The sequence below is a fragment of the Fukomys damarensis genome, unplaced genomic scaffold (genome assembly GCF_012274545.1).
Source record: "Fukomys damarensis isolate Sample0158 unplaced genomic scaffold, DMR_v1.0_HiC HiC_scaffold_12, whole genome shotgun sequence".
Taxonomy (NCBI): Eukaryota; Metazoa; Chordata; class Mammalia; order Rodentia; family Bathyergidae; genus Fukomys; species Fukomys damarensis.
This window is the reverse complement of record NW_022900924.1, coordinates 1,669,797-1,682,838: the sequence shown is the minus strand read 5'-3', so window position 1 is coordinate 1,682,838 and position 13,042 is coordinate 1,669,797.

Sequence of the window (13,042 nt, the reverse complement as noted above, 5' to 3'; positions counted from 1 at the left end):
CCCTTCCCTCCCCCCCACCTCCACAGCAGGAGGAGCTGTTGGGCCACATGGGGAGATGCAAGGATCCCCTGTGACCAGCAAGTTCCCAGAGCCCTATAGATGCCTCCAAAGCATAATCCACCTAAAGCATCTTCCCGCTGGCCCCTTGAAGTTGAGTCCTGGCCCTCACTGCCCCACCCAGGGGACGCCTGGCTGGAGGAGAAGACAGACAGGGAGACAGCCGGGAGAGTACTCAAAGGAGGATTAGCGGTGCCTGCCCAGGGGGCAGCCTGGGCCTAAGAAAAGGCCTCTGTGGCCTTTAGCTGCCTTCAGGCCCGCACCTGGGCCCAGGAGGAGGGCAGGACGCACGCTCACTCCCTGCTGAATGGCTTCCAGGATGGCACTAGTTGGCCGGGCTGCTGTGACCTAGGCCCTTTGGCCCAGTGGCTTCTGCGGCAGAAAGCCCAGGACCAGGTGTGGGTGGTGGTGTCCCCTGAGGCCCGTCCTTGACCTCCTCCCTGCACCTCTCAAAGTCTTTCTTCCCCCATGGCTGCATTGTAATCCCCTCTCCTTAGGAGGACACCAGCCGTACAGGGCCAGGCCCACGCTCCGGCCCCCTTGAGAGACCTGGCTTCCAAATGCAGCCACCCGTTACCGCCCTGGCTTAGGAGTTCCACCCCGACTGAGCTGCTCTGCTGCAGGTTCATGCGGGAGGGAAGAGGGGCCTCGGCACACTGCCCGCTCGTCCAGCCATCTCTGGCCCCAAACCCATGGCTTCGAAATAGTTAAGGCTTTATTTTAAATATTTTTAATGACCTTTCTCATGATGGTGTTACTTTTGCCTGTGGACCCAGGGGCTGGACAGGAGTCAATTCCTCCTTCCAAAAGACACACACAGAGGGAGAGCGAGAGAGCGAGAGAGAGAGAGAGAGAGAGAGAGAGAGAGAGAGAGATCGTAAGAGTACGGTGCAGTCCCTGCAGTGCTGCAGAGGTCCTGGGGAGGAAGTAGCAGCCTGGGAGGGCTGGGCGGAGCCTGGCAGTTGGGCACTTTCTGAAGTGGGCATCGAAAGATGAGTGAGAAGTTCTTGAAGTAAAAGCCAGGAAGCAGAGTCCAGGGGTTGGGAATGGCATAAACCCAGCTGGGCAGTGTGTAGAGACAGGAAGTCTTCCATGTGGCTAAGGTACAGAGAACCTGTGGTGGAAATAAGACTGAAACAGCTGCTGAGCTGTTACGGAAAAACCAGTATCTCCAATAACATGCTGACGAGCTTGAATTCTCACCTGTGGGCTATAGGGAACCATCAAAATTGTATACCTGGTTAGAAGCAATGAATGTAGTCCTCTCTATGTTTGAAATAGAAGAATTATGGTAGCTTGTATCTGTCAGAAAAACTGGGTTGTGCCGTGTGACAAGTAGCCCCCCAACTCTCAGCAGTGTGAAGCTGCATTTTATTTCTGGCTTGCACTGCACGTCTGTTGCAGGGCAGCAGGAGGTCCTGCCTCCAATTTCTTTTTCCTGTGGTTTAGAACCTCTACACAAAGTGCTCACTGCAGGGGTGTGGCTGGTCCCATGGCCGCAGAAGGAGGAGAGCAGCACACCCAGGCCTGGTCCACAGTGGACCTTCAGATGAGGGCTGAGCGCCTCTGTCCTGAGTGGCAGGGGCGTGCAGTTCCACCACGGCTCCTGGAGGGGCGCTGAAGAGCCGGAGTGGGCCCTGAGGGGGTCTCTCTGCCTTCCTCCCACACTGTGCAGAGCGAGCCTGTGCTCTGGGAGGTCTGCGGCCGCACTCAGCGCAAGAGTGGAAAAGCAGGAAGCAACCGGCAGGCCCTCCGGAGGGTGGGGGTCACCCGAAGGGTGCTGCAGCACCGTTCCACTGCTTAGGAAAGACAGGGCCAATGTTTGCATTTGTTGAAATGGAAGGAAGTCCCAGACCCATGGTTAAAGTAAAGGAAAAGTCGCTCCTCATGAAGAACTCTGTGCTCGCTAGGATGCGGGTCTGTGGCTTGTGAGGGCTCAGTCCACGCAGCAGGGGGTCAGCAGTGAGCTGGCTGCGGCAGCTTCCTTGACGGCTGCACCATCCCTGGCATCTGCGTCCGGGCCGATCAGCGCGGCCTTAGAGTCTCACAGGAGCCGGAGAACTGCACCCGTGAAGTTCTAATGTGAAATAATAGAAATAAAGTGTGCGATGTAACGATAATATAAATAAGGTGCACCGTGCAGTAACAATAAATAGAATGAAGAAATGCTCCATTCATGTAATGGGCTCGAGTAACCCTGAAACCGACCTTCCCATCCTGTCTCCATGGAAAAATTGCTTTCCATGAAACTGGTCCTTGGTGCCAAAAAGGTTGCTGACTGCTGATCTAATTCATCTGAAGCAAAATACACACACGGCCAGCCACGATGACGAACTCTGCAAGGCCGAGGCAGGAAGATCTCAAGTGTGAGCCCAATTTGGACACCTTAGCCACTTACGTGAGACCCAGGAAAAAGGGTCGGACATGTTGGGGGAGGGAGGGGGGAGGGGGGGGGAAGACGAAAGGAAAAAGGAAGAGAAAATTAAACTCACGTGTGTGTGTGTGTGTGTGTGTGTGTGTGTGTGTGTGTGTTCATGTGCAAGTTCTTTACGGATAAGGCAAGGAACCTTGCATTAATTAATTAACTTCACCTCCGGAGTAGGGCCTGGGGCAAGGGCTCTGCTCTCCTGATCCCTTCCATATCTGTAGTATAGCTGTGTAGTTTCTCCCAGCATGTAGTAGTGCCTCAATAAAGAACTGCCAACTGAACGGATTAGTATTTCAGAGAGAGAGAGAGAGAGAGAGAGAGAGAGAGAGATCCAACCTTTCAATTTTCAGTCCTTCTATTATAATTTATTTTTATTGTATGTGAATATAAAGTACAGAATTTTATTTTTAAAAGCAGAAGCGAACAATCCACTTTGCAATCTTCCTCACCCATTGGTGCGTCAAAGAAACAAAAACTGTAATTCCTTTTCTCAAATAAAAACCAAACCGACGGCCCCCCAAACAGCTGGCTAGGTGGGTTCAGACAGATGAACCACTGGAAATAAATCTGATGTTGGGCAAACGACCTCAAGTCACCTTTCTGAGGCTTGATGTCAGCGACCACAGAGAAAATGCACGCTGATGGGGGCCACAGGCCAGGCCGCCGCCCCCGGCCGGGTGACGCAGGTCTGCCCGCCACAGCAGGCCACTGTTTCTATAGGACCGGAGAGCTAAAACTAACCTGTACGTTTCTAAATCATTGGAAAAAATCAGAAGACTATTCTGTGAAAGTTACATAAAATCTAAATCTCAGCATCCATGCATAGGTTTTTTAAAGTTTTGCAGTGCGGCGGGGTGGGAATTGAGGCTCCCAAGCCTGTCTTCTGCATCTTGTCTTCCACCCTGGGAGCTGGCAGCAGCTGGCACAGGGGCCTCCTGCCTGGCAGGGCAGTAGATGCCCAGAGTGGCCCGGCATTCGTCACCATTCAGGATCTGCTTCAGGGCACAGAAACGGAGGCTTCCAGCAGCCACACGCTGCAGCCCGTGGTGGTGGCGTTCGCTGGTCAAAGCGCTCATTGCTGCCGTTTTGTGGATGGGGAGCGACCTGTTGTTCAGTTACCCAGGGAGGGATTGCAGGGCAGCATGAGCACGAGAACCCCAGCTTTAGGACGGGGCTGCTGGGAAGGGGTGGAAGAGGACAGGAGGAGGTGAGGCAGGGGGCTGCGTCTGCCCCCGGCAGTGCCCCTGCGCCCACAGTTCTGGCGTTCTCATCACTGCCAACGGTCACCCGCTCACTGGTGTCCTAGCTAGCACTCTCCAGGGCAGACTCCGAAAGGGTACCTCCCCTGGCCGGCGGAAGTCCAGGAAGACTGCAGAATATTTTCCTCCTGAAATTTTAGGAGATGGGTGTGGTGGTGCATACCTGTAATCCTAGCATTCTGGGAGGCTGAGGCAGGAGGATTGAAAATTTAAACCCAGCCTGGACTACTCAGCAACTTAGTGAGATCTTGTCTCAAACAAAAAAGGCTGGGGATGGAGCTCAGTTCAAAGGCTCTGGGTTCTATCCAGAGAGAGAGAGAGAGAGAGAGAGGGATTTGAAAGCAGTTTTCCATTGCAACTCAGCCGAGCTGTCCTGGGAGTGTGGATTGGGGACCCCTGGCCCCTCACACTGGAGCGACGCTACCAAGGACTGGCAGAGGCAGAAGCAGGGCTGGACAGTGAGGTACCGGAGAAGTGAGTCCAAGCCCACTCTGGGCGGTGGTGTTCCTGCAGCAAGTATCCTCATAGCACTCAGGAGGAAGAGAGAAAGCACAGGGAACGGGCCTGGGGCCAAGCAGACACATCTGAGTGTGGATTCCCCACAAGAGCCATTGACGTGCAATTCTTCAGCCCCTCAGTTTTGTAGCCTGTAAAATGGGGGCATGGCTGGCTCTGCCTCTCAGGGTTGGCTCAAGGCTTTTATGCAATGATGTATGAAAATGTGGAGGCCAGCCTTTTTTTTTTTTTTAATTTTTAAAGAGGAACAGGAAAAAGACTGGAGAGCTTAGGTGTAAAGGTAAAGAACTAAGCCAGCCTAGACATTTTTAGATGGGGGCCGCCATGGCCCAAAGAGGGAGTGTGACTCACCCAAGTTCATACAGCAAGAAAAGGGAGAGGTGGGGTCTAAAACCAGCACGGTCCTGGAGTCCTCCCTACAAGATCTTCCTCAAAACCCCAGCACTTCCAGGGAGGTGCACACCCCTGAGAGCTGAGCTGCTGCGCGCAGGGCCTGCTTTGGACTGGGTGTCATCACTCCTGTCGTGTGGGTGACGGCGGTGAGGGTGTCCAGGTTGCTCAGGGGCTGGCCAGGCCCCAGCCGGAACGCCTGCCCTCTGTCCCCCATGACCCTCGAAGCAGCCTCTGCTGGATTCCTGTGCTGCGTCCCTTCCCAACTTGTGCTCAGCACACAGTAGGCGCTCTGCAAATAGCTGTGGGCCGAAGGTCCCCCACCAAGGCCTCCTCCCTGGAGTCTGGGGCAGACCTGAGGCTCAGGGAGATGGGTGTGGAGTGGAGCCCTGAGGGCTGGGTGGCCGCAGAAAAAATTCTGGTGAGATCTGCAGGTGGGACCTGGTGGCCCAGTCCCCTCCCCAAGAGCTTTCTCCTCAGCAAGAGGCGCTCAGAACGGGTGCTTTCTGACACAAAGTACAGGAAACAGAATACATTTCCCCCTCTTAGGTGTGTGTGGGGAAGGAATGTTATAAAATGAATAATTTGCTTCGGGAAATCTACGTCTCCAAGCCCCGGGGCTCTGGGCCTGCACGGATATGTTAATAGGAGAAGCCCCAGGGACCGCCTCTCCCCTCTGCTCCTGAACCAGTGAAGTCTCCTTTGGGCTTCTCACTCAGCAGAGGGGCACACAAGTGTGGGGCAGCAGCAGGAGTTTTGTCGACCTGAGTGTGACGTGCTGATAGGGAAACAATCACTAGTCAGAGGTAGAATTGGACTTTAGAGAGAGAAATAGCATTTGTGGCATATCTTCCTGCCTCCCACACCCCCTCTCCCACATGTGAACACCTTCCAACTCAAGCAACTGTTCATACCTTTATCAGTCCATCCACCCATCCACCCATCCATCCACCCATCCACCCATCCACCCATCCACCCATCCACCCATCCACCCACCCATCCATCTTTCCTACCACACATCTGCCCTTTTCTCTCCTCCCTTCTCTCCACGCAGCCAGCTGCCCTGCACACACCAGTGGTTTCTGAGGTGACACTGGCCTGCCCTTCCATTGTACAGGTGTGGGAGCCATCAGCTGGAGGTGGGAGGATGGGGAACGTGCGTGCTGGCCCTGTTCTTGGCCACCTCTGACCTCAGGCAAGAGACGAATGCCTCTGAGCTCCGTTTTCTCTCTGTGTGTTTGAGCCAAGGACAGTGTGTCCTGCCTGTTGTGAGCGGAATCGAGATGCCACTTTGTCTTAGTTACTTTCTTTGTCCCTGGGGCAAAATATCTGCGATGTACAATTTAAGGAGGAGCTTTACTTTGGGTCACAGTTCAGAAGTTCCAGTCCGCGTTCCACTGGCTTAGCCACAGAAGCAGCGCGGTGGGAGGGCCGGGCGGAGGAGAGCTGCTCCTTACCACGGTGGCCGGGAATCAGAGAGACCGAAGACCGAGGGGGGATGGGCCCTGCCGGCCACGCCTCCAGTGGGCGCCTCTCTTGACCAGGCCCCGCCTCTCGACGCAGGAGTACAGCGCCCCCATGACCAGGCCGCCGATTAGCACAGCACCCCAATAATGGCCTCACCTTCCAAGAACCCTGCCTCTGAGCACTTGAGAGTTTGGGGGTCATTCTTGACCTCAGCCGTAACACCGCTGTAAAGTGCCAGGGTTTGTGCTCGGTCTGGGTACTCTGTGAGGGCTACCCCAGGGGTTCCCTGGAGGCGGATGTGACTCTCCCAGTCTTCAGATGCGCAGATAGGGTTAAAGGTTAAGGGAGCCGAGCCCAGGCCATCAAACCAAGACGGGAGCACTTCAAATTCCACTTTCCCCCAATACAGCCCCTTCGAAGCTGGTTTCTCCTCTTCCAAAACACGCACCTGGTGGCTCCGGAAACTCCCAGAACCTCGCTGTCCCGCTTGTCCTGAGAAGGGGTGGTCTGATGGCTTAGGGCCTTGCTCCGCTCGGAGTGAGAATGGCTCCCTGCAGCCCCAGCCCACAACTCCTGGGCATCTCAGGCCCCGTACTTTGGAGGTCACACACCCTGGGGGTCTGGTCCCACCACTGTGCCCTGTCCCCTTGCAGTCCACACCGAGGGACCACATTCCTTCAGAGAAACTCTGGGAAGGACCCGGAGCGGGTGAGCAGGCCTGGACCTGGGCGGCTTCGGAAAGCTGAGAACAACCTCGAGCTGACATAAGCAGGGCCAGGGAGAGGCCTGCTGGGAAGGGACTGGGATCAGGGCCCCTGCCGGGTCCCCACGGGGCGTCTTCCCTCTGGGTCTCTTCAGCCCCGTAATTAACAAATAACCAGCTGCATCCTCTGCGCTGTCTGATGAGCCGGAGCCTGCCAACTCGTTCTTATAATTCTCCCTCATTTTAATGATCTGCGTTTCAAAATTATGTCCCCTCATCCCCAGGCCCCTGGGTACTAGGTGTATTTCTCCAAATCCCAATAAATAAATAAATACAGTAAATCCATGTGCTTTCAGGGATTTTTATGGGCCGGTCTGCCAAGGAAACGGGCTGGTTGCCTCCGAGGGCCGAGCTGAGGAGCCGGCGAGGTAATTAGCGCCTGAGTTATGGGGGCCACTTGAAGTCTAATTACAGGGACCCCGGCCCCGCCTCGCGTGGGCCCAGATTTACACGGTGCTGGGCAGGCTCCCCGGGCTGGCTCCTCCCTGGGGCACAGATGGGGAGGGGTGGCAGCCGGCGGGTCCCAGAGGAGACGCCTGGGTGGACGGCGAGAGAGCCCAGCTCCAGGATGGCTGCGTGCGGGGCGGGCGCTGCCCCAGCGCCGCCTCATCTCCCGCTCCCCAGCGCTCTCGCCTGCCCTCTCCTCCTCCTGCCTGCTCCTCTGGTCCGGGCTGTCTCATCACAGAAGCTCCTCACCTCGTCACGGCTCAGGTCCCCGTGAACCTGCCCTGGCCTGGAATCGCTGCCCTGCAGCTCGGTGCTGCATGGACTGGGCTGCCACCCGGCCCTGTGTCAGGACAGCGGGTCCTCCCGCGTCTCGCTGGCGCGGAAATGGTCTGCATGCACTGTTCCCAGCACCCTCTCTACCCACTGCGCATTGATTTGACGGCGCTGAAAGACAAAAAGTCCCAGCCAGACCGTTGCAAACAGAGGCCGTCTGTTTATTCATCCACCAGTCCATCCGTCCATCGCGGTCGGTGAGGAGGCTCGTGAGACAAGAGCGGTTCTGTCATTAAACCAGGGCTTGGCAAACAGTTGGTGCACAACTTGTTTGAGAGAACCAGAGTGCGTCGTCTCCCTGACGTGACCTTGTCCTTCTCACTACTTCAGTCTGTCGGGTGCAGGCTCCGCACGTCTGACGCACTATGTCCACAACCACACAGCGCCGGTGGCTATTACGTGCTCAGGGCATTGGCCGTCGGCGCAAGACGCTGCTCCCTGTGGCCTGGGCAGCTGACTCCTCCTTCGTCTCCCCCTTCTTCCTCTTCCTCCTTGAATCTGCTTCTCACAGAACAGCCTAGGGTGAGCTGGTGGACAGGAAAAGAGACCGTATTATGTCTCTGCCTCAACCTTCCAGTGGCCCCCAAGTAGTCTCTAAAGTCCTGTGTGATTTGACCTCTGCCATCCGTCTCTCCAATCTGCTCCAGCCCCTGTGGCCCCTTGCAGCTCTTCCTATGATCCTGAGTCAGTGCTATCCCAGGGCCTTTGCACTTGCTGAGACCTCTACCAGGAAAGCCAGGCTTCCAGCTAAGTGCCTTTTTCTCTCTCTGCTCAACTCTTTCCCTTCTAGGGTATATTTTCATCTTAGCCCTCATTACCGCCTGTCACTGTGTATATTTATCTGTTCCTTAATCATTGTCTGTGGTCGCTTCCCCCTCCTTCTCCCACCAGAATTTCAGTATCACAAGGGTAGGTATTTTGTGCCTTTATTTTGCCACTGTATTTTCTGGAACAGCGACCAGAATATAGTAAGCGCTCACTAAATCACTTTTTGGGTGGCTACATGAACACACTTCTCCATCTGCAGAGTTGAGATGGTACACAGCAAGGACCAAATAATCGTCCAACTAACACGGACCTGTCAGAAGAGCACAGGCAACAAGGGGGTGAGCAGGGGGTGCCCTTGGGGTCCCAACGTGGGGATCTGCCAGAAGCATAGTCCGAATGCCTGGATTGACTGAAGGAGGTGACAGGCACCAGCAGGTGATCCCGGGGCAGAGGATCCTGGGAGAAGTGTCACATTCCTCAGCAAGACTTCGCAGTGCCCGCTCTTGAGGCAGCCGGAAGATTGGGGCCGCGCCGAGACGGGCACCGTGGTCGCGGCCACCGGGCTCAGATGTCAGACCAGGAATCGGGGTTGAATCTGGAGGCCCAGGCGCGGGAGAGGACACGGCCACAGTGGGATTCCACAGCCTGGGCACCTTGGCAGGCTGACCGTCCAGGAGGGAGACAGGGCTGACGAGGGATGGTGACGCTGGGGGCCAAGGTGGGCGAGACCCCCGTAGGGCTGTGGAGATCGCATCCGGGGAGACAGACGCACCCCAGCTCCCAGCCCGCGGACGGATGCGGGGACAGCCTGGCCCTGCCGTGTGGGCCACCTGACTCCAAACCCAGTGAAGCCAAACGTCTAGAGAACCATCACTGCACTTCCTGTCCTTTCCCCTCCTTCTTTTTCTCTTAAAATTTTTATTATATATGCTTTTTGACAGCAGAAGACTCTCAGATACTCGATGTGCTGTATATTAAGCAGAGTGGCAGCTGGGATATTGCCAAGCGAAACAAAATAGAAAATTTACAGCAGTAAATTCTTCTCTCTTCAGGGTGGTTAATTATCTTAATTACTTTTATTATCTTTTATCTTTTAAGATCCTAAATTGCTTATTTCTGCCTCTCCTGCCAAAGGCGACCACATATCTTTTATTGGCACTTGCTGGGTACAGAGCCTCGTGTGTACATCTTCCTGGTGAAATTTAAAGGAACTTTGATTTACACCCGACTTGCGATTGTAATTGTACTAACTAGTGGAAACAAAGTTATGTGCAATATTGACTGACTGAACACACACACACACACACACACACACACACACACACACACACACGCTTTTCCTTTCTCTTTTCTGCCCCCTCCTCTCTTCCTTGCATCCTTGGTGTGACACAGGAAACCATTTCTCTCTAGCAAATATGAACTCGGGAGAGAAGAATTACAGGCCTGGTAGGCTGTCACACTCTCCCCGGGAAACAGAGAAAGGTGATTTGGGTTGAAATAAATCCGTTCACGGTTAGCATTTTCAAGCAAAGGGGAAAAAAATCACCCTAGTCATGCAGACCTGGAGGTGTTTCAGGCTGGGGCCAGTTGGGGGGACCCTGCTTGCCCACAGTCTGAGCCGTGGGGTGCCAGGGGCTGCCCAGGGCATTAGGGAGCAGTGTGGCTTCAGAATGGTCACCTCCTGGTGGCTGGAGGCTGAGAGGAGGTCACGTTCTGACTGCCAGAGCTTCTCAGGACGAATGTGTCATAGAGTTTAGAATGAATGCAGTGGTTCTCATAGGGAATTGTCCCCAGAGCAGCCCGCACGGGGTTCACCGGGAGGCTACAGTGCAAAATGCAGGTAGAACTGGGTTCAAATCCTGGCTCTGCCGAACTTGAGTTGTGTGACTTGGGCACAGGCCTGGCCCCTCTTTGCCTCATTTTTCTCATCTCCACAGTGGGGTGATAACAATGCCCCTCGCTCCTGGGGCTGTGGTGATGGCTGGTGTGGGCCACCGTGCGCTCCTGCCAAGCCCAGAGAGATCAAACTGCCCACCACGGCCACCCAGGGTAGCGCAGGGAGATGGTGATTTCATCCACAGCTCCTCTGATCTGCCGGACGGGATGAGGAAGTAGACCCTGGAGGTGGGATGGGGTGGGCGTGGGCTGGGCAGCAGGCCCCAGGCTCATGGGAGTTCAGGGAGAAGTGTATGTGGCTTCCGGTGCTGGAAACCCTGGGGCAGGGACGGGGGATGTGGCAGTGGGGCAGGCGCACCTCCTGAGGAGCTCAGAGAGAGGAACGTCAAGTACAAAGGCCTGGGCAGGGCGTGGAGCCTCTCCGAGGCCGTGGGACAGGCAGAGGCAGCGCCTGCCCAGCCCAGTGGTGGAGCAGACTCACCAGCCTCTCTTGCTGTCTGTGTTCTTGGGCACCACGGAACATCCGCGTCCCGGGAGCCCTTGTGTTGCCAGGCAGGTGGAGACCGCGTGCCTTTCTCCCGTGCAGGTTGTTATGGCTTCTCTTTCATTCCTTTTCTCCTTAGTCCGTGGGCCTCCTGCTGTCTGTCTTCCATCTCCTCTCTGTACTCCACTCTCTCCTCCTGGGGACCTTGAACCTTCTACCCTCCAGGGAGCCTCCAGGGGGCTGGCGGCTGCCCAGTGGGGAGAGGGAGACGAGGGAGCGGGGAGGAGGGGCTGGGCTGGGCTAGGGGGAGGAGGGCAGGTGCAGAGGGCTGTGCGCTAGGACCCCAGAGAAGGGCCCCTGAGGTTCTGTGGTGCGTCTGGTTCCTACGCAGCGAGGCCTGGTGAACTCGTGTGAGCCCGAGTGAGTGAGTGGATTGTGTGTGCGTGGTGTGTGCCCACTCAGTGCTCAGGGCCACAGTCTGCAGATGTCTTTCCCAGGTGCCAGGCACCAGATGCCCTATGCCAGAGGCTGCCCTGGCCGGGGAACCTCTCTGAGATGTGACCTTTGGGACCCCAAGTGGGAGACACGGAGGCCACGTGTGGTTGTTTAGTACAAACCATGCTATTTGGGGGCCAAGGGATTAAATTTTAAATTTCATTTGATTTTACCGATTTCACTTTAAGAATGGATATTCTTTTCTGCTATGTAGAAACTCTGGTGTGTATCTGGAGTGCTTGGACTGCAGAAATCAACATTTTCAATCATAGCATATCCATCGGTCAGCTTCCAGCTGCCGGAACAAAACACCTGACGGTCACATTTGAAAAGAGGGAAGGTTTATTTGGACTCACGATTTCAGAAGGTTCAGTCTGTACAGGGTCGGCCGGCGCCAAGGCAGAGGCTTGTGGTAGGAGGGGGCGGTGGGGCAAGAGCCACAAGAAAGGGGCCAGGCACCGGGTGTGGTCCCAAGGTCAGATCTGTAGGACCTGAACTGGGCTCTCTCTCAGGGCATTCAGTCACGGTGGAGGTCCACCGTCACAGCTCCTCAGCGGAGACGCGCTGCACCTGCTCAGCCTGCCGCCGAGGAGCACAGACTCTTGGATTCAGATATTTCGAGTGTGGGCTGCATAGGTCAGTCGAAACAAAAGGTTGCACTGAAATTAATTTCATGGTTTCATTTTAGTTTTAAAAATGTGGCGTCTGGAAAATTAAAGGGGACCTACGTGGCCTCATTACGGCCCCGTTGGACAGGGCTGCTCTGGAACATGAAGACCGACCCTGTTGCCAAGGAATTACTCAGGCAGAAGCAGGGAACTCAGACCTGGAGCTACTTGACTCAGGGTGATTTTGAACCCCAGTTTGTCCTCTTACTGTAGACAAAAGGAAATATTCAGCTCCACTGAAACGAGCATTCATTACGATGGGAAGGTGCGTGAAAGCACAGGTTAGTAATGCCGGTTTCCAGCACCCCATCTCGGAACCCACTCTAGTCTCTTTCTCGGGGTGCCAGGCAGTACAGGGGGTGACCACCTGGTTGGGCTTTATCTTTAAGACTTTGGGGTCTCGAGCTCTTTCTTGCTGTAAATGTTCCCTCAGAGAGCTGGTGGAGTCAGAGTCCCCGTAGAGCCTGTGTTTCCTTCCCCAGGCTGGGGTCTGCCCGCGGGGACGACAGTGGTGAGGGAGACAGCCGCGGGGCAGGACGTGCACGCCTGAGGAACCTCGCCCAGGTGGGCAGCACACACCATCTTATCCAATCCCCCTGTGGGTTTCAGGAGGCACAGAAGAAGGGCCTGGGGTCACAGAGGCGGGCAGTCTTGCCCAGAGCACATACCCACCTCGCTTGTACTGACCCAAGTCCTGCCGGGGACAGGAACCAGCCTGCCTGCCTGGCCCCTGAGACCTTATTTCTTTTAGCGCCTGACCCAGCTTTCCTTCAGAGCACTCTTGAGACCCGCAGTCCCCATTCCTACCGGAAGCGCTTGGAGAGCACCTCCGGGGATGATGAACCTCGTACGTTAGCCCCACTGCACTTTCCTTTCCCCTGAGAGGCCTTGCAGTGTCCCGGCACAGGCAGGTGCGGGAGCTGAGTGGTCACCTATGCCCTCCCCAGGAGCCTGGCCTCAGCTCCAGATCCCACTCTGCTCCTCTGTGCAGCCTGTGTGTCAGGAACTGTGCCCAGGCGCCTGTGGGACGGGGTCCCCAACCCTGGCGGCCAGGTCCACCCACCGGGCGCA